Here is a 21795-nt window from a genome sequence, read left to right on the forward strand (position 1 = left end):
ACAGAAAGCTATGCTCACCCCTCAAGTCTATTCCCTCAATTTTCTCTCAACAAGAGAAAAAAATATTAAGACTGATACATTATGTTCCTAAAAGAATGGAAAAAATTGTAAAAGCAGTATGAAATTTGATATTTATTCTTGCATTCATTTAGTTGCCAATTTAGCTACTTTCAGAAAACAAGCAAAAATAGCTTGCATGGGAAGTAGAGGAGTACATCACTACAAGATGTACATCACCCTTTCACTCAGCATGTTCTTTTGATTAAGATGTAATCCACGTTTTCTTTTTTCCCCCCACCATCTTCCAAGCATTCCAGCTTCCTTGTAGCTAATTTGAGAGTTTAAACACAGTGTAAGGTGACTCAAGTGCAGTAAAGCAGCGCAGCACAGACAGGTTGAAAACAGGAAATGAAGGCTCCAGTGTAAGGTGACTCAGGTGCAGTAAAGCAGTGCAGCACACAAAGACAGGTTGAAAACAGGAAATGAAGGCCACAGAGACCATGCTGCTGCTTCACAGCTAAGGCAGACTCTTGCCCTACACATACAAGGAAATTCAGGCCTAGTTTTGAAATGAAAATATAAACAAATATCATTTTTTTCCAGGCTATCTCACTGAAAAAAGTTGTAAGCCTGCACAGGAGGAACAACTCAATTATTTCCTTTGGAAAGTCCTTCCCTATATTCATCCACCTCTCCTCAGAGTTTTTAATTTGAGGGCATTGTTAGTCTTCAATTTTGCTTCCTAATGTCTTTGCAGACGTGGGTCACATATTTTAGTAGGAAAAACTGGATTACAAATTGGTAGCAGTAGAGAAAACTAATTTTTGAGAAAAACAAGAGAAGCAATGTTTGCCATCTATTTTCTGATCTTTGGCAAACTTCTACAAACATAGAAAACTGATTTAAGTTGCTTAAAGAAGCAGCAAAATAATGGAATTTCTTGGAATAAGAGTAGTTTTACTCTACCCCAGGAAAATGTAGACAGCATAAATCACACATTGTGGTTAATGTTTAAAGTTATACTTAATTATATCTCTATTAAGTAGTTTGATTACACAGGGAGTATTTAAACTAACATGAACAAGTCATTAGATTAGATAAGGACGCATTATTTGGCAACATTTGGATTAATTCAAGTTGTTAGGGAAAGGACTTCAAAATTTAGTAGTATAGTGCTACAGAATGCTATGACACAGATCAACCATCCCACAGGCAGACAGCAATGCATCCAAATGCAGGCATTTGTAATGATGTATTTGTATTGGGATTATGGCTCAATATTGTCCCTAGAATCAGAAAATCTAAGACAAAATTATTAAAAAAATAAATAAATTCAAAACCCTACTGACTCAGAGTTGCAGCAGATCTTGACAGGTTCATTTTACAACAGGCATGTTTCAAGGTTGCTCCACTTGAATATTAGCAAAGTAATCACAATGACCTGGTGGGTGGTGTGGTCACACCTGTCCACACAGGGTGAAAGATCCTCTTGCAGGGGAGTGGCCACTGGGTGATCTTTCTCTTCCAACCTAAACCATCCCATGTCAGGCTGGAAATCTAGCTCAATAATGTGTTTTATCAGTTCAGCAGTAAGCCAACTCTGAGCTGGCAGCTGTATTCCAAGTCCACCCTAAAAAGTGAAATGCCAAAACCCCTCATTTGCCCCATTCTGTGTACACAGTCTCTGACAGGGGACTACATTTTGTACCTCCAGATACCTTTAGGGTGGAAAAAGAAAACAGCTGGCACAAATGTAGCCATTAATCTGAGAAGCTGAGGGAGAACAAGACAGTAACTGCAACCAGATTTGAGCCATCAGCACTCAAGATGAAGTTTTATCTAAACTCTTGTTGTTTTTCATGTTATAAAAGATCCAGCAAACCCATTTGTGAAATTCTCACTGCCGACAGCTCAGGCAGGATATTCCATTGACTCCTTGCTTTTTCAATGTCCTCTGAACCTGCTTGCAAGTGGCAGCAATGTGGGACTGTCACTTCCCTTGCCTGCCTTACTGTGCCTGGTTTCTCTTCCCTCGGGGAACAACCTGCCTTTTCCTTCTCCTAACAGTGCAATACATGTTTTCTTGAGGCCATGCTGCATTTCACAGCTCAAATGCTCATCAGCCTAAAAACTCCCTGCCTCCCAAAGGTTGACATCCTCCTACATCTCCCAGCCTCCCACACCCTGCTTTTTCCCGTTGTTTCCAGCAATCACAAGCACCCTGCTGTCCTCACACAACTCACTGATCTCAGTGATTATCAACAATATTCTTCAAACAAAAGGGAGAGGATCACTTGTGAGGCTCTGGCAGCATCACTTTCAGTTTCCTTCTTTCACATCACATCTAAATTCTCCATTTACCTTCAGCTAATTCTCAAATTTGCAAGAATGCAATTGCAGCTGAAAATGACCAGCAAACTTGCCTTTGTCACCTTCTTGTTCCCTCTTGCATAGTAACTACCCCAGTGGTTTTGGGGTTTTTTTTTCTCCCTTATTGCTTTCAGAAATATCATGGAATTCCTCACTATCTTTTCTGCACACCCTCACACTCCAGAGTCACTACATGATTATGATCAGCAATAAAAATCTAAGTCCTACTCCTCCCATCAACCCTCCTGCTACCCTGCCTACACATAGGCTGTTTATAGAAATCAGCTGCTCAATCAATGAATCTCTATCAGCTGGTACAAAAGCTCTCTAAATGTGACACAACCATCGTGTATTTATTAAAAAAAAAAACCATTAACGAAGATACATAAATGTTGTGCCATTTTTTCCCAAGTTCACACTGCCTCACAATGTTATTCATGGCACAGGAGTCGAACCCTCCTTACTCAGGCAGGGGAGCACCAAACAGGCTGCAAGGAAAACTGACCACATTTCTAGGAGAGGCTGCTTGACAATGAATGCTCTTAAACCCTTCTACTAAGTCATTACAGAACAAAATAGGTACTGTCACTACAGAACAATTTTAGCAAATTTAAAAATGGAATTTATTCATTAAGTTACAACCTGGACAGATTTCACTCCTATCCAATGTGTTAGTCTCAGACTAAAGTTTGAATTCTCATTCAAACCAACTTACTGGGCACAATCCTGCCTGTTATTGGCAAGGCAGCACAGCACAGAAGTAGAAGGAAAAGCTAAAATTGAAATAGTCATATTAATTATCATGGCATTATCCTAAAATACACATAAAATTCTGCTCTCCAACTGTAACATGCCTATCTTTCTTGAATAATGTAACTGCTGGTGAACAAATAACTCTTTCCAATGCTTATGTGCCCTTTCTCTGAAAAGCCTTGAAAAGGTTATTGTCACAAAAAGAACACCAAACCTAAGCAAGACAAAAAATGTAGCCAGATAAAAGCTGCTGAAAAGCCATAGTTTTTTTTTTTCTTTCTACTCTATAAATCCATGTTTTAGTGAGTCTGGCTAACTTTGGTGCCTAATTCTGCAAAGCACTAGCATCCTAACTGAAAAAGATTCCATCAAGGGAGAACAAAAGAAAGGATCAGTCCATATACTTGGGGCTTGGTGTTGGTCAGAAGTGATTAAGTCAATGTTTATCAATTTTTGTGTATTTTTATAAATAGGTAAAGACAAAGAAGCAACCACTATGCAACACTTATCCTTTAACAACTTTGTCCAGCACAATTCATGAGAACTCTGCTAAGATAATATGTCATTATCTAATCATTTGATTATCAGTAACCACAAGGAACAAGAGAAGGTTTAAGCAGCAGTGACTTTCACAGGCCAGACTGGAGGGAATGGGATTTTCATGGGCTGCCTTGGAAACTGCACAGGAAAGAAAATCCTGAGCCTTAAACACATTGTCTCATCAATATTCTCTGAAAGGTTTTACTTCCACTCTTGGAAAATAATAAATGCTTTACTCTATTCTAATGATTAACTGGCATGCAATGCACAGTTCTGCTAAACACACTCAGTATTCACATCTAGTCTCTCAGGACTAGGTAGAGAATAAAACCACCCCTTATATTGCATCTGATGATATAACTGAGATTTTCATTCATTCTATCATTTCCCATTAACCCAGGCTGAGGTCAGACTGTTGTAGCACTGTGTTTACGAACACAAAAGTTACTCAATTTACTAGAAATGCTCCCCAAAGCCTACTTAAAGTGATTAAACTGTTCAAATATTCATGTGAGTTACTGTTCATTTTTATTTTTATTATATTAACACCTAGACAAAAAGATATTTTTATACTCAGAAGCATTTTTTTCCTGCCTTCAAGAAGTTTACTTAGCAGTTTACATACATAGCAAACAGATGCTGCTACCCTAATTTACTCATAACACACTGTGATGGTATCTAGAGAAGCACAGAGCAGACTGGTGTGGCTTCTAGCATCCCTTATCTCTGCTGCAATTCATACTGTTCTGCTTTGCAATACCCGAGGAGCACTTTGGGATGCTGGCAGCTACTAATGAAAACATCTCTTCCCTCCTCCTCCAGCCCCAGAGAAGCCAACAGCTTTCATGAGGTACAAAGCAGAACAAAACCATTGTTTCTGTAATCACTTCATTAATAACTCATTCCCAGCCACACACAGTTCTGCTTCCTCTCCTATCAGGATGCAGCAGATGCTACAACTCCAAATTATTCACGAATTTGATTAGTTACTACCCTCATCAGCTGAGCCACTGAACACAGTTAGCAAAGTCTGTCAGGGTGAAAAAAGGGCAGAGCAAGTTGCAGCCAACATTTGCAGTATTTCACAAAGCCTTATTTCCGTGCACACCTGACCTGAAAACGGGCACGGCACATCCCATCCCTGCGGTTTCCATGGGCTTTTCCCATCGGCTGTGGCTGTTCCAGCAGCTCCTCCACCAGCACGTGGTGGATGATAACACTGAGGAAAGACAACAAATAAAGGCACGCAAGTAAATTATTAGTTTTTTTCAGGTTCTTAGTAAAAAGCTGATGGCGATATTGGTGAATCGCTCTTTGGCCCTGCTTCTTCCCACAGGACCGCGCTCACCTGGAGGTTGCTGGGCTTCGAGCCACCCTCGTTCTTAACTTAAACTAAGAAAAAAACAAACAAACAAACAAAAAAAAAAAAAGAAAAACCCCCGACAAAATACCCAAACGCACACAAAGAACACAAACCGAACCTTTCCACCGGGAGATAAGCGCAGCAGCTCCCGCAGAACCCCGTTTGGAGCCGGCTGTGGGACTGATGAGGAGCGCCCCGGCCCCTCCTGCCTCACAAACCCCGCGCGCCGCTCACCTGCAATTAATTACCGCAATCAGCCCGCGCGCCGCTCCTCACAAACCCCGCGCGCCGCTCACCTGCAATTAATTACCGCAATCAGCCCGCGCGCCGCTCACCTGCAATTAATTACCGCAATCAGCCCGCGCGCAGCTCACCTGCAATTAATTACCGCAATCAGCCCGGGGCCGGCCCGGCATTGCCTTCTTCAGAGAAGCAAGATGGGACAGAGCCCGTCCCTGAGGGAGCCAGGACTCCATAGCTCCCATCCCCGCACTGCCTTACCTGGAGGGTATGATAGTCCTCAAATCGCAGGAAATATGGAAAAAAAAAAAAAAAAAGAAAGAAAAAAAGAAAAAAACAAACAAACCAGACACCTCTTTCTCACGGGATTAAGGGTCACTTTCCAAAGAATCAAGGTTTCAAATATCAGCATAAAACTGTTTTGAAGCACGTGGAAAAGAGGTTTTACACAGAATAAGAGAACAAAGACTACAGTTGCAGTCACCCTGCTCTGGATGTGGCTCAGAGCGACTTATCGTGGTGTTACTGCTTTCACCTGAGTGCCTGAGCCATAATGGGCTCACCTGAGAGACATCAGCGCCCCAGCCAGCACAAGCTGCACCTCCAAACACATCCCAGGTGACAGCACTTAGCACAGTGGGCTGCTGCAGCCCTCCACTGCCTGATAAACACCAGTGATAATGTTAAAGTGCTCTGATGATTGGATTGCATAAATTTCTTGGGACTCTAAAAACACCTTAGTATGTTCATCTTTGCAGCCAGTTTGTCTCCAATATGTAGGTAGAACTCACAACGTGCTCTGGTTGTTTGTAGTGTTCAAGCACATTCTGATGCAGGCCAGCTCTGAATAGAAGCAGATTGGTGGAGGATTATTCCAGAGGTAGTTAAATACCACTCAGTAGAATTAATTTTATCCAGCGCTTGAACTACATGTTTAAAATCCCTTTAGCACTTATTCCTTCCTCCATTTTTAGCAGTGCCTAGGCTTGATTATTTCTCCTACCTATGCAGGATGATCCCCAAAATATTGGAGATGATGTGAAGAAGACAAGTGCCTTGCTCACTCCCTTCTCTGTTTTTACCCTACATCCTCTTGTCCAGTCTACAAAACAAGATAACACTCACAGCTTCCTTGATCTTGAACAAAGGTTTGATTTCCATACTGACAAACAGAAATACTTTCAGATTGTTGTGAAGATTTCAGTGGGAAGCTGTGGTTTACCTCCAGAAGCAGAGTTTGGGTAAGGCACTGAGCTCTGTCAGTGAGAAGAGCTGAAGGGGTTGGGTTTCCTTAGCAGAGTCCAGAAGAGTTTGCAGTGAGCAGAATGGTTTGAGCAGGAGGAGCTGAGGTGGTACTACTGCATTTGGGCAAGAAACAGTGAGTTTTATTCACAAAAGCATATGGGTGACAGCTGGTACAAGTAGACATAAAGAGTGTGCCAGCTGATTCACTGGGCAAAAAGGGCTGAAGAATCAGGTGAGAAATCCAGCCAATCCTTTGGGTGAAGGAGTAGCATGAAACAGAGAACCCTTGAAGGAAGAGCAGTGTGTGGAGAAGCAAAAAGCTGAGGAAAATCTTCACTGAAAAGTTGATAAAAGATGAAGGTTAGTGTGTGAGAGGCTAGGTCTAAGCTGGTAAGTGTATGAAGCAGGAGACAGGATGAAGATCCCAGTAGGAAATTCCAAAGCAGCTTTCTTGACCACTGCTGACAGTTGCTCTGGGTGCTAAGTAAAATTCACTAGAGCTGAGTCAAGGGCTCTACCTCATGGTTTGAGACAGCTTAGAAAAAAATAGCATTGCATCAAGGAAAGAAAACAATCTTCACAGACTTTACAAGACCACCTGGGAACAAGAGTTTTGAATTACACTTAGAAAAGTAGTAATTCCTAAAAAATTGAGAAAGCAAGTCTTAAACTCCCAACTTAAACCTTTTTATTATTTTGTATCCTTACAGCACAAGAACAAATATGGGACTGAGACTGAGAGAAAACATTCAAGAAAACAGAGCAAAAAAGTAGAAAGGAGGTCGATACTTAGGACCTGAGGAGCCCTTTGAAGGAGTGTGGACAGCTTTGTTAGACAGGGTGAGAGATGCCTCCTTTTTGTGCCTTGGTTTTGGCTGCTTTAATGAGCAGCACAGAAGGAAGACTCTGGAAGGATGGAAGAAATTAATTAGTATTTTTCCTTCTGGTACCACCACTTCCCTAGTCCTAGAAAATTTGCTCAGAGTCATGGACCTCTGTTCTCTGCCTTGTTCCTGGTCAGAAGATTAAGTCCTGCCCTGGGGAGTCTGCAGCTGCTCCCAAGGGTGAAGGAGTGGAAAACACTGTATAAGCAATAAGAAAAATATCTTGCTGGTAATAATCATATGTTCAAAAACAACAACAAAAAAATTCAAGCAAGTGTTTCTGGCAGTAATTCACCTGTATAATGGATTCCTGATTTATTTACCATACCTGCTACTCACTTTCAGCTCTAGCAGGAATCAATAATCCTTCACACACAGACTCCATACAAATTCTCCTCACAGGGACCACATTCATAACTAGTATTTGTTTACAGTCATATTAAAGAAATGTGAGTAAAATATATTATGGCACTCTGCATAAAGCCTGTAGGCCACATAAAACAAGTATAACTCTCAGTGCTGTCACTTCCCATAACTCAGGCTCTGAAAAGCATGACAAAATTCATCAATTCTTGTTAGTCCCAGTATTAAATAATGTATGAACATATGAATAAACAAAACAAAGAAAAAAAATCCAGGTTGGTCTTGTACATGCAAAGTACACAGAGTCCTAAGAGCTTTATTCATTTATTTTCTTTATAAAATCTTACTCAATGTGGGCTCACTCTATTTCCCTGATGGAAACCAGTGGCATAATGTAATTATTTTCAGTCTGGCCAGCAGTTTAATGAAAATTATCCTACCAACCTGGATTTACACCCAGTATAATCTGCCTGTTTAATTTGAGGGTGTTTTTCCTGTGTTTTTTAAACATCTACAAAAAAAACAGGGAAGAGTATTAACGATATCTGCAGTAGCAAGGGAGTTGCCAACACTTTCCTTTTTTCAAATCCAATTGCAAGTTTGAGTCCATGGTCTTAACATTCTGCTTCTTAATAACTGGTGGGTATCTTGAGAGGTATCCAAGGATTTCCTAAATGGTATTACAACCAGGAAGGGTTATCAGCCTCCAGCATTTTGAGCTGGAGCATAACATTCATTTTGTTTCCATTAGATAGAAGACATATCACAAAACCAAATTGTTTAAAAGCCACTAAACTCAATCAGCACACACATTATTCCAAATCTAAAAAATCTATGTAGTTTCGGGCTAATGAAATGTGCCTTAATGCAAATATCTTTGTGGAAACACTACTGTGGAAATAAAGGTAAAAGAATGCTGCAATGGGACCCAGACTGGTACTAAAATGTAAGGGATATTTACTACTAAAATAATAATGCCACATGGAAAAGACTGAAGAAAAAACACATTTTTAATTTAGTTATCCTCTTCTATATGCACAGAGCTCACCATCAGAAGTATAATGGAGTATAATTGATCCGAGTATAATGGAAATAAATGTATTTTATTCATTCACTAAGCATTTCCTCATTATGTGACACTGTCACTAAGCTGGCTGCTTTTGCTATGTTTGCTGGTTTTAATTTCACACAAAGAATAATAAATACAATTGGTCTCTTTTATACTCCTTCTCAGCATTGTTTAGATATTGCTGCTTTTACTCTAATAATGTCATCTCTTTGAAGAGAATGCTTGTGCCATTCATATATTTCACTGGGAGAAAGATGAGTTAATGTTGTTATAAAATTACTTGACATGTGCTGTAAAAGCAAGATCATCTAATTTTGTGATAAATACAATGTACAAGAGGGAAGAGACAGAACTGTCTATTTTCATATCATGCTTTGAAACAGCAATGAAAACAATACTCAAAGATGCTAGACTTGCAGTTTTAAGGAATAGGACTCCTCTGTCTGTGAAGATGATGGAGGGGGAGAACCACTCTGTTTTCACAGTACCCCTCATTTTTGTCCAATTGATTTCGTAGGAATTATTGATAACCCTTTAATTGTTACTGCTTTCCTGTATATTTTAGACTATCTATATGAAGGATGAAATTACAGCCGTTTCAGAATTATTCACCAAGTCATCTCCCCAGAAATTATTTTTTTGATAGCATGAGTTCTTGAGATACACAATTGCTTCATTAATTGATCAAATTTTTTTTTTACCCTTCCATTTTCCTTGACTCTATTAGGTGATGCTCAGATTGAAGGAGGCCACTTCCTCAAGGCTCATCCCACCAGCTGACCAGATGTCTTTCTTTATTGACTTTTTCTGAAACACCTCCCAGGGGAGGGCCTGGAACTGCTGATTTTGAGGTGTTTCTTGGTTCCATGGCAAAACCCTTTGAGATAAGGTGGAATTAGGAGCAGCTGATGGTGACAGAGCTTAGGAAAAATGCATTAAAAGTTTGTTGTGCATTGGTAAACTCATGAAAAAAAATTCTATAGAGTTTTAATCAAAGATTGAATGACAATCTATTAGGGTACATATTTTGAATAGTTTTAAAATACCATAATGCTGGTATAACTTGAAATGCTCAAGTAACTTTCTGACAGTAGCAGAGAAGTGCAATATAATGAATACAAATTGATATAAATTGATATGGCTTCAAATTGATACGGCTTTGAGTTTATTTGGTGGGAAAAATGCTGTGTAAAAATTTAATTTTCTAAAGTGATTATCAGTTACTAAATAACTATTTGAAATTAGGACAAATGGATAGCTCAAATTTGTGCAAAATGGTTTATCTGGTGTAACCCTGAATTCTGCCTAGGCTGAAGTAAACCTGTATTTATGCTGCATGAAAACAGCAGTAGCCATCTCACTTTCCTCAAGTGGAGATAAGAATGATCTTTTAAGGCCCCCTCCAACGACCATGATTCATGAAAATTGGAAAGTTCCTCCTTTATTGTAATGGAAAACTGTTTACTCCAAAACAAAAGCCAAGAAAATGAATTATTTTATTGTGTTTCAAGATGATAGATAATGCAGTGAGGAAATCATTATTGTGGTACTCAGGATAACATCACAGACTTATTAACTGAGATCATAACTACTTTGTGTAGGTTAAGACACATTTTCTACTTTTTGGGGTTTTTTTGACACAATGAAGATAATTTAAACTTCCTAATATTTTACTGTATTATTTGGATAACTAAAATATTCTATTAAGGAAAATGATAGTAATAACATAAAGACTGTTATATCTGCATTAAATTTATAGAGGATATGGTAAATTCAGATACTGTGCCTACCCTAAGAGAGAGACTTTTCCTAATCTTCCATGAAATCATATTTTAAATTCTCAAGGGCACTTCCTGCTCCTAGCCCAGTGAGTAGCATAAATACTCTTTGTTCAACTGCTCCTAACCTTGAAAATTTCAATTGATTGTGTATTGGTTGAGATACTTTTAATAAACACAAACCACTTCATTGTGTATTAAATTCTGTCCAGTTTATACATGACTAGAAGTGAGCACAGGGACATGGAACAAATAGAGGGGGGAGTAAAAAGACTGACTTGGTGATAAGAAACATTTCATGAGAAACAGGTTACAATAGAAAGGAAATAAATCCATGCATCAATTTTGTCTATTTATTAGAGCATGCATCTGTGTTTTGTAACAGAACTAAAATTGGAGGTGAGGGAAGAGAAGTAAAGCATGTTTTTAGACAAAGTTTAGTGAAAATAAGTCTGCAGAAACAGACTAAGTCATAAAATGTCTCCAGTTCTACTAAGGCTAATTTTAGGGTTTTCAGTAGCTTCTTCACTGCTTAAAGTTCACCTTAATATTTTCTCACTGCTAACCTCTTCCCAGAGCAAATATTTTTATGGGCTTCTTAATAGTACCAACAATTGTTGATCCTGGCACAGAGACAAAGGAGCAATAGATATTTTAGTGGTTTCCATTGCCATAACCACCTGCTCCCAATCTTTGTTGGCAATGACTAATTAAAAACAAAAAAAAAAAAAAAAAGGAAAACACTGACTCAAAGTAGAGAGTTTCAGTTTCTTAAGTAATTTGCCTTCAATACAGCAGTAACAGAACGTCTCCCTGTGTAGAGATCAATGCTTTAATAGAAAGAAAAGTAAAAAGAACAGGAAAAAGATCAATAATTTGTAGTTCTTGGTACCACTTTGTTGCCCCAGCTTGTGCTATATACAAACAGGTCAAGCACTGCTTGTTTTTACTTGTATTAAAGCACAGCAAGTTCTCTTCAACAGAACTTGCAATTTCTGGTACTCTTCTTCACTTACAATTGAACTGTTTGGATAATGAGACAAAGAATATAACCAAATTAAGGGCAGGAAACAAACACAGTACAATTATGTCTTACACGAGAAAACCCTAGTACAAAAATTATATTTATTGTAATTATAAGGAATTAAGGAATGTAGTTACTTGTTTCTTAATTTGCTATCCATAATGAACAGAAGAAAACAACTTCAGAATTTTTTTCTTATGGGATAGGTAGCCAAAGCAAGTTCACCTCCCATGAACAGATTCAAAAGTAAAGTGATCCCTCCCTTACTTCTTAAAGAGAAGAAATAGCCAGTCAGGATAAAAATTATAGATTTTTTTTAGATACATGTGAGGAAAAAACTAGAATTTACATAATACTTCTTCCACTCAGAGTCTATTTCAACAAGACATGACTGATGCTATTAGATGCGAATACGATAACAAACAACCTTTTTCTCTTTTAAAAGAGTTTCCTCTCAAGTATCCACGTTTTTGCAAAATTCAATCCAAAATGAATTCTTCTAAAGTATCTATAAGCATTTAATGAGCATCTATAGGACAAAAATTTTAGTATCTTGATGAAAACCACATAGTTGAAAACTCTGATCATGCACAAACAACTCCTCCCTCAAGCCACTCAGTCTTTTACCCTTATTAAGTTGAAACTGTCTGGAAAAATCATTCCTGTATAGACCACCATTTGCCCTGTGACTGCTTATATCCAGTACAAGATGATTCTCCAGATAGGCAAATGCCAGGCTTTTTTTGGCAACCGACCTAAAAGCCTCAGCTCTCTGCTTCACCAAAAATTTAATATTATTCATTGTTATGCAAAAACCTTAATCAAACATGGATGTGATCAAAGCATCTTTGCTGGTTTTGAAGTGGATGCAGGGAATGGTTATGTGATGATTACTATGATTTATCTTTGAGAAATTATTTCAGATTAGGAAAGGAAAAGGCAGTTGCTGCTGAGGCAGTCACTTGGAAGTCACGAAGAAAACAAAATGTAACAGGGTTTGGGTTTGTTCATGCTTTAATCCTTTATGGCTCAATTACTAAACCTGTGCTCCCAAGGAGCTCTCATTACCTGAGAGCAATAAATTTCTCCAGGCAGAGGTAACACACTGTAACAAATCTAAACACCCTTTGTCAAAGACATATGCTGAGCCTCCAGCACTACTTTCCACATGAGTTTTCCTTGCTTTGTTTCAGCATTTTCCTGAAACGTGTTCATTCATCTCTTGAGAGCTGAAGACTTGCATGCATTTTAATAATGGTAGTTCTGATAATGCCTTGTTGCAGTTTAAGCCCAAACACAAGATACCACAAAAAGAAAATATACAGAATATCATAGAAATACAAAATGTTCTTACTGCTATCATTGTACTGTTTGTTTCCTCTCTAAAATATGCAAATCTTAGCAGTACAGATACAGTTACTTAGAAGGCAAAGTAGATAACCAGCAGATAATAAGGAATTTTACTCTTTAACATCCTAGTTACTAAAGAATTTTTTTTTTTTGTCTACAGAAACTATTCCTTAGCATTTAGGTTATAACTGATCTCTTTCATACATGGATTGTTTCCAGAAAGATTTAAGCAACTGGGAAGTAATTTCAATTGAAAGACTTTATACATTATATACTTCTCCCCTCCCATTCCTTTGTCTACCAGCGCCAGCAGCTCAAGGAATGTGAATTTTCATTTCTTTCAGTATCTCTGTTTGTGAAGAATGGCATTTATTTCAGAAACTACTTACAGATAATGCTGAGGCAGCTCAACCAAAATAATGCCAGAAACGAACACAGGCACAGGTTTGACAGCAACAAATAACTCAGGTCCGAGTTTCACCTAAAAATAAAAATTGAAATACAGTTCAGTTTAATGAATGGCTCATTAGTGATTATGAGATCTGTACTTCCCATTTTGCCACTAATTTATTGAATTACTGTAGCTGAATTGTTTTCAATTTTACTGCTGCTGTTTACCCATCTTTTTCTCCTCTTTCTCATTCTCATTTTTTTAAGACTACAAAAGCTCTTAATGTGGTGTAGCCTGAATTCTCAAAACTATAAAGCTTCCAGTTACACTTTAGTACTGTAATAATTTTTTAGAGAAAAAAAATAATTTAAATGGATTTCAATTTTCCCTCTCATTTGTCTCAGTGATCTTTTTGACTCCTGACTGACTTATTCTTGGGCCAAAATATTGGGTTTGTATCTGTGACGTAAACTGAATTTGGTTACTAATAAAAAGAATTTAAAGGAACACTTCAAAAACCAAATCAGTTCACTGACACAGCATAAAATACCACATTCCAGTCTCAACAACTATTTTGCCTTTCTAGATGCATTTTCTACTTGTATTAGGATATTGTAGTTCTCATTTTCGATCTCAAAGTTTTAAATTCAAACTTCTCAAGTGCTAAATTTTGTTAGTTTCACCACGAGATTCATCTGAGATGCAGATAAGGTATAAAAAAAGGGATCAAGGTATCAGAAAAATTGCCACTATTATATTTCCAAATAAGTTATATGTGATAATCAAACAGACATTCTTATTTTTCAGGGATTCTGACCAGAAAATTCCCCCAGGTGCTGGGAGGTAATAGAAGGTTGTGTCACTCGTAAGGTCATATAAGATCCATATGAGTATATGATTTTTTTATTATTCTTGGGTAATTTTTTTCCTAGTTCTCTTCTCTCCTCCCCCCCTCCATTAATTTAATATTTATTGTTCTAATGGACAGTCCTGCTGGGCATCATGGCATGAGGAAAGGTGGGTAACACTGTTACTCTTAATCTATAATTACAATGCCAGTAACAGAATGAGGCATTCTGCTGACATTTCTTCCTTATTCTGAAAATCATTGATTTAGAACTACTGAAGATAATGATGCTAATGGACATTCTTGGTGTAATTCAAATTTCTGTTAGAAGGGGTTGTTTTTCATTTCTTAGTTTCAGTGTTTTCATGATAACGCTCATTTAGGATTGGAAAGAGAAAATCTGTGATAATCAGAGCCAGTGGAACTAAACCTCATGCACACAAGCAAAAGTAGAATATTAAATTCAAATTACTTTACCTTGGACAACATACAGGGCAAAGCATTCTGATTTTCCCTTCATTGCTCCTTCAGAGCTGATTTTTGTAAACTTATGTAGCACCTGTGTACAATACACATTTGGCCTTATAAAATATTAATCACAGAACTCAGTTTTTGCACAGTGATACTGATGAATGCAAATTAAGGTCGAATGTGACCATACATCAGCTGTGTAAAATTCTGTTAACTGATTTACCTGAATAAAAAGCTCAGATCCTGAAGACCAATTGGTTCTGTTTTAATAGAAGAACACAAAAAATGGTAACATAATGTCTCGAGATACTATTTCCTGTACTTGGCACTCATATATTTTGGAAGGACAGAATGATTTCTGTCTGTGTATCAGAACATGATTCACTGCTAAATCTCCTGACAACTACTGCTAATCCATTTTATTGCAAAAAAATAACTCCCTGTCATTTTGAAACTTTTTTAGATTTCACTTGCACCCTAATGGAGATCTAAAAAGTTAATTGCTTTAGTAATTGCAATCTTGATCAATAGGAAAAAATTAAATCTGTCATTTACAAATGTTTTTCTTTATTATACAGCAAATTAAGTCATCTTGATGTTCTGGAAAGTGCCAGTCTTTTACTGCAAAGAAGAAACTAATGTAGTAGGTTTGCTTGTGGCTTTCAGATAGCAATTATACTGAAGTATTTAATGTATCACAGAAATTATTTTCAGTTCTTCAAAGTTACCTATCATTTTTAGTTTGAAATACTGCATTAAAACATGAAAGAGGGGAGAAAATCTGAAATGAGAATAATGCTCTTTATTATTATCTTCAATCATAAGAGAAGAGTATCATCTTTTATGATTAAAAAAAACCCAATAAGTTGGGGTTTTTTCCAAAGATCTCTGGACATCACTGAAAAAGGTCTAAGAAGCCATTTTTGAGGCAGTAGTGTGAGAGAGAACAAATGAAACATTTAAGATGATCATTGGGAATGTTTTACTAATGCTGAGATCTGCTAAATTCTAGAGAGTCTCCCTGAAGAAAAGGCTGCAGCCCATTCAACAGGAAATGATAGAATATCAACACTTGAGAGCACATCACAACAAACAAGTCAATATTGAATGCAATGATGAAAATGCATCAGTGCTGTGTTTTTAAATATCTGAGAAAATGGAGAAATAAGCAGCCACTTGTGGCGCACATCAGAGTTTCAAGGATGGATGCAGCAGATTGATCTGCATATCCAGAAATACTAACTACTCCAAAATACCCCTGTGCTGGAAGACAAGAAAGTCTCAATATAATTGATCCCAGCATAGCATCCATAATTTTGTTTTGAAGAATCATTTCAGATGAATGATTTCAACAATCATTGCATTGGGTATTTTGCAATACAATCTATACTGCACAATTTTATCTTTCATAACTCTACAGTCATTAACTTCACCCAGCTATTATACTATACTCTTTAATGTTCTATTTTCTGTAACAGAAATTTTCATCGAAAATAAAAGTTTGATAAAAAACTTGAATTATCAAACTACATAAGTGACATTGGAAAATCAACTTTCTAAATGTAAATTAGAAAGAGTTAGAAAATTGTAAACTGCCAATCTGGGGCAGTTAATTTCTACTTAAAAGAATAGACATAGGCCTACTTCAAATGACCCTTTCAAGAAGGTGAGTGTTATTTCATGTAGAGCCATAAGAAGTGCATGAATAATACACACCAATACAATATTATTGTGCTTAAGGGAAGACAGCCCTCTAACATGAACAATTATTTCTCTGGTAGTGATTTTCATTGGCCCTGAAGGGTAGTTTTCTTTTAATTGCACCTAATGAGCTGGCTAGACTATCAGTTCTCTCATTTCCACACAAACTAGCTCTTGCATAACTAGAATACTGAGGGGATGAGAGAGAGCAGAAAACAGCTCCAATTTCCACATCACCAGAGCTATCAGAAAAATGCCAGCACTTCCATTTAGGAAAGCTTTTTTAAAAAGTGGAATTCTACTGTCAAATAGTACAAAGTCACTTTAATGGATAGTATCTCATGAGCACATTCCCAGATTTGTATGAAAAAAAAAAGGAAAAGGACAGGTGAATGCACTTAGAATGATTTTAGATGCATTTCTAAGTTGCTGGGTGATATCTTACTGTCACTTCAAAGTAAGGCATTTCAATCATTGTCCCAGCACAGGGTTAATAGCACAGAACCATATCCTCACGTGATGGAGACTGTTCTTACTCCAGTGAAACTACTTTAAAAACAAGAAGAAGATCTGATTCTGCTTGAAAATCCCTCAGAAGTCAGTGAGCCACCACTATGACTATTAGTTGAGATAGAGAGTTAAAAATTTTGCCTAGAATCACACAGAAAATGTGAGTAGCCATGGTTTGAATCCAAATAATTTAAAATCTTACATCAGTGACATCAAATTTAAAAGCTACCACTTTGCATAAAGATCAAGCAAAATCCCAATGAGTGAAGAACAAGCCAAAAGTTCATACTGATCTCTCTTTGTTTTTCTGGAGAGTAAAATTAAACTTCATTAAACATAATGAAAACCACAAAAATTCTGTAAACACATGAATTCACGCACCAAAAAACTTCCTGAAAGACAACTTTCCCAGAGACAGACATCTCCAGATTCCTTCTTGGGAAGGATTTCTGCTATGCTCAGGAGATCTTTTTTTGGTTGGTGCAACAATGTCTTTGATGTGACAGTGCCTATGAAAGACATGGATCCTCTGGGATGACAGGTGTCTTGTTTTAGTCAAGGGCTTGAGTGTTGTGTGTTGGGTGACTCTTGGAAAGAATCTGATGTCCTACTGCAGGTAAATCTCTGCTCCTGTACATTTTAACTTCCGTTCTTGTGCCCAAGCTCCCCTAAGATGATGAAAGCATTTAAGTGACTTTAACACCACTTGTTACAGCTTTGCTTTTGCTTAGGTGTCCCTTGACTCTACTGCTTTCATAATGTACTATGGCTTTTCAAGAGGCTGTTTTTACCCAAGTACCACTCAGCTGACATAACACACAATTTAGTGAATATGAAGTTATCAGATGCTCTAATGTTAAGGACACTGCAAAAGTGGTGGTTTCAAGTAATTACATTACAAGTAATTGTCTCTCTCACATCCTATCTTCTAGTAATGAAGAGAAATAACAAACAGAATTTCTGATGTTCTATTAAAATACCTTTTTTCCCTCCCAATCAGCATAAACAAATGTATGTATAGACTCAGGGGAATAATTCTTGTTAGGTCACCAAAACCTTTCTCTTTTAATTGGTGTCATATGAAGACAAAACTTGGCATCAGTTGCCCACTGTTCATCCAAAGCAAGCATAGCAACAATTAAAACATGCAAATTCCCCAAGAGTGAGATTTATATATTGAAATTACATTTAGCTCTGGACTTGGGAACAACTTTTTTATTGCTTTAGGATTGCATCTGCAACTACTAAGAGACTTGGAGGTTTACATTCAACTTTTAAATCATGCACTTATACTGCAAAATAACCTCTATTTCTAGGATTTGCCTGATCCCTTTTGAACCTTGTTTTTGTCTACTTTACAGTGGTTTTTCATAAATAATGATATAAAACCTCGTATACTTGAGTTAAACACACAGTTTCTTCCTCTATTTGTTCATATAATCTTGTTTTTCTTAGAACCTGTGAAACAGAAAGCACTGATCACAACTTTTGACTAAAAATGCTCCTCTATGCAGCAGCTATCAGTAACCAGTTATGTGCAAAGAATTATTGTAAGGGCTTCTTATAAATTCACCTATCCCTGCTAACTGTTCATGGAAAACTGCAGATTTTTAATGAGTGTGATTCAAGCTTTAGAGGAAATTAGTGCATTTATTCAGGCATATTTAATAGCTAATGAATCAAATGGAAAAACATGTTGAAGTGTTTGCATGTATGAAACACTGCACTAGAAAATAGCATTAGATGTCTCACTCTGTTTGAAGCTGATTTATCAGACAAAATACACTTCACTGGCACAAGCAGAGAAAAAATGGGATCAAACTGCATCTCTTCAACTTACCAGCTTTTAGAAAAAGTGGTGACATGGAGCTCTCTGTCACAGAGATGATGAAACATCCTGATTTATGGATGCTAAGTGTATATATAGTGGAGAAAGTGAGCATGAATTCATTGCAGGACACCAGTTGGATTACAGTGGTGAAGAATGGTGTCCCTATTGCCTTGGGTGGTGACCCATGACTGTGAGATCCCTGCCTGCCTCAGATATGATAATGCCATATAAAAACTTGTCTCATAATTGTCTTCATTTATGTTGAAAAGTAGGAAAGTGAAAAATAAGATGTGTCCTAATTCAATAATGTATGCAATGCACTGCTTTGAATAGTATTCACCTGTGATATGACAGTCAATAGATGACATTTTTGATACAGGAGGATACATTTCCTGCCCTGGACAAACTTCAGCTCAATCATTCTCAGCCAGAGATAGTGGCCTTGTAAGCTGACATTCTTTGATGCATGTTTTCCTTCTGTGAATAAATCTGGGCCTCCAGAGTTTAATTACATGGCCTGTGTCAGACATTTTTCATTGTGTTCATTTATGTCTGGCAGTAGCAGTGCTGCTGCACAGTACATCGGTGTGGGATCAGGCAGCTCCTTTCTGAACAGGAATCCTGAATGTTTGGGTACTCTAAGGCAGATGTCTTTTGTGGGCAGTTATGCCTCTCCTCTTTGACCATTTTGCAAGCACCTTCACTTCAGGAACACTTATAGAAAAGCTCTTGTGACACGAGATGCAAGCTCTGCAGTTCAAGCAAATTGTGAATTATTGCCCCAGCTGTCCCTTTCAGGAGCTCAGAAAGACTGAACACAGATACCCTCAAGAAGCTGTCATTGACTCTCCAGGAAAGGGTTAACTTCACTGGTCTCATGAAACTTGGCAGCTGACAGAAGACTCAAGAGGGAGGATGGCCCTTAGTCTCTCCTTATTTTAATTAAAATATAAAAGCCGCAGAATATCTTCTCTTCTTTTAAAGAATATATCAAATTCATGCAGATATGATTCTCCCATGTATTCAAAAGTGTCTTTCTTTACAGCTCTTTCATTCATCCACATCTGAGCAAAATGTGCTTATTAAAAATCAAGCTGTCTAAAATTCCTCATATAGCTCAGAACTGCACAACAGTGTCCATCTGAAGAGCTACATTTCTCAGAGCTGAGCACTCTATTGGTGCTTTTGCAAAAGACACAATAGAAATTAAATATCAGTTACTGAGAGACTGGAATTGATCAATATCATATATAATTGTACTTTCAAAACAAAAATAGGAAGAAACTGCATTTTTGATATTGGAGTCTGGGCTTCAAAAGGACTTTTAATTAATAATAGAATTTTCTTGAAAAGTTGGTGTTATCTGTCACAGAGAACAGGCACACTAGATTAGGAAGCCTGCTAGCTGAACACTAGCTCTCAAACCAGATGGACCTCCCCAGGTAAAGATCTGTGATGCTACAGACCACCAGACTCCATTTGTTTGGATCTCCCATTAGCTGGATTCATAACGTGTCTTAGGGGTTTTTTTGTGTCTGAAAGGAAAGTAAGAGTTGATTTCTATTCACCTGCTCATCCTTCTATTGATAAAAAAATAACATGCATATGTTATCCAGACTTAATTAAAATTAATTTAAATTGTAATTTAGACCTGTGGGTGCTGTTGCACAGTATTTCTGCTTATTCATCCCCCTACAGGCATGGCCTTGATCATAAAATACACAGAGGAACACTTGGAGAAATCCACTGGTGAGGAAAACTTGCAGCACTTTGTTGGTAAAGTTACCCCATGTCACAGCTCGTTTCTGCAAGCCAAGCCTCGCTGTCTGTGAGAATGAAAAAAGAGGTTTTCAATTTGTAAGGAGTTCCATTCCCTTCAGCAGCTCATAAGAGTTCCACTGTGTTGAGGAAAGGTAAAGCTCCTTCAGTGGTTTCAGGTCATCTCAGCTGCTCTTGGTAGGGTAGAAGATGAATTTTGCCACACCTACTAGAACAAAAAGAAAGGTTTCTTGTTCTTTTCAGTCTTTTTGTTACAGATTAATCCATGCAAGTAACGAAGAGAGAGAAGAAAAATCTGAATCACGCAGTGAGAAAGAGTTTGTGAGGGAGCTAAAAGTGATCTCCACATTAAAGTTGCTGGCCCATTTTTATACACAGAGCCAATGTAAAAAGGCAGCTCAGGGAGCATTGGAAATTATGGATGGCTCTGGCCTATGTACAGTTTTGCCTTTTCAAGGTATGACTTGATATTTTTGAAAATCAAGTTTTTGATATTCGATTTTGAATGTCAAGGGGTGTTTTTGAAGATATTTTTTAATCACTCATAGTTTTGTCTAATTCTAGGCAGGTAAACTCCACTAAAGCTGCTGCTGGTCCACAGATGCACACTTGTTGGATGGAAGGCTTTCCATGAGTTTCCTGACATGGTTTCAAGTGCTATTGTAAGAATTTATCTTGACCATAAATCTTCTTTCACTGATGGGATGGGTGGTAGGAATCTGGTGGACTGCCCATACTAGGGGTTCTTGAACTTGGAGAAAATAGTAAGAGGTCTGTGATATGCAGAAATATTTTCAAAATATTTTGAAGCATACTACTTGGGAGCACAGTTTTTTACTTCTTCGTTCTCAAGCAGGTGAACAGCTAATTTTTATTGCCACTGGGTATCCAAAAGGACATCTGGTGTGCTCAGGAGCCAACGCAATCAGAAAGTGCTCTCCAAAGAGAGATGATCACTGTCTCCCCCTGTGATATGGAAAGGCAAATTGGAGCAATTGTTTTCTGCTACTCTTCAAAAATCACGTATTTTCCAGCAGGCTGTTAGAAGTATGATTTAAGACATCAGCATCTTGTAAGGATTCAGCCTGAGAATTAAAATATATATTATTTAATACCTAGTTTATGCATTGAGGTAGTGTTGTAAAGGATGAGTCAAAGAGGATTGAAAAGAGGTTAATTTACTACACACACAGATTGGATTGCTAAAAATAAATATGATTGATGAGGACTGGCTCATAAAGAAGCAGAGCTGCAGTCAGCATGGACCTTGTGAAATAACTCTCAGC

General features: G+C 37.6%; 1 long non-coding RNA gene across 1 annotated transcript in view; it reads right to left on the bottom strand.

Moving 5' to 3' along the window:
* Positions 1-13367: 13367 nt before the first annotated feature.
* Positions 13368-21795, bottom strand: part of LOC115948880 — a 65988-nt gene continuing 57560 nt past the window's right edge. The window contains exon 4 of the long non-coding RNA XR_004082649.1: positions 13368-13460. This is a non-coding gene — a long non-coding RNA (uncharacterized LOC115948880). The remainder of the gene's footprint in view (positions 13461-21795) is intronic.

This window comes from Geospiza fortis, unplaced genomic scaffold, assembly GCF_000277835.1.
Source record: "Geospiza fortis unplaced genomic scaffold, GeoFor_1.0 scaffold155, whole genome shotgun sequence".
Classification (NCBI taxonomy): Eukaryota; Metazoa; Chordata; class Aves; order Passeriformes; family Thraupidae; genus Geospiza; species Geospiza fortis.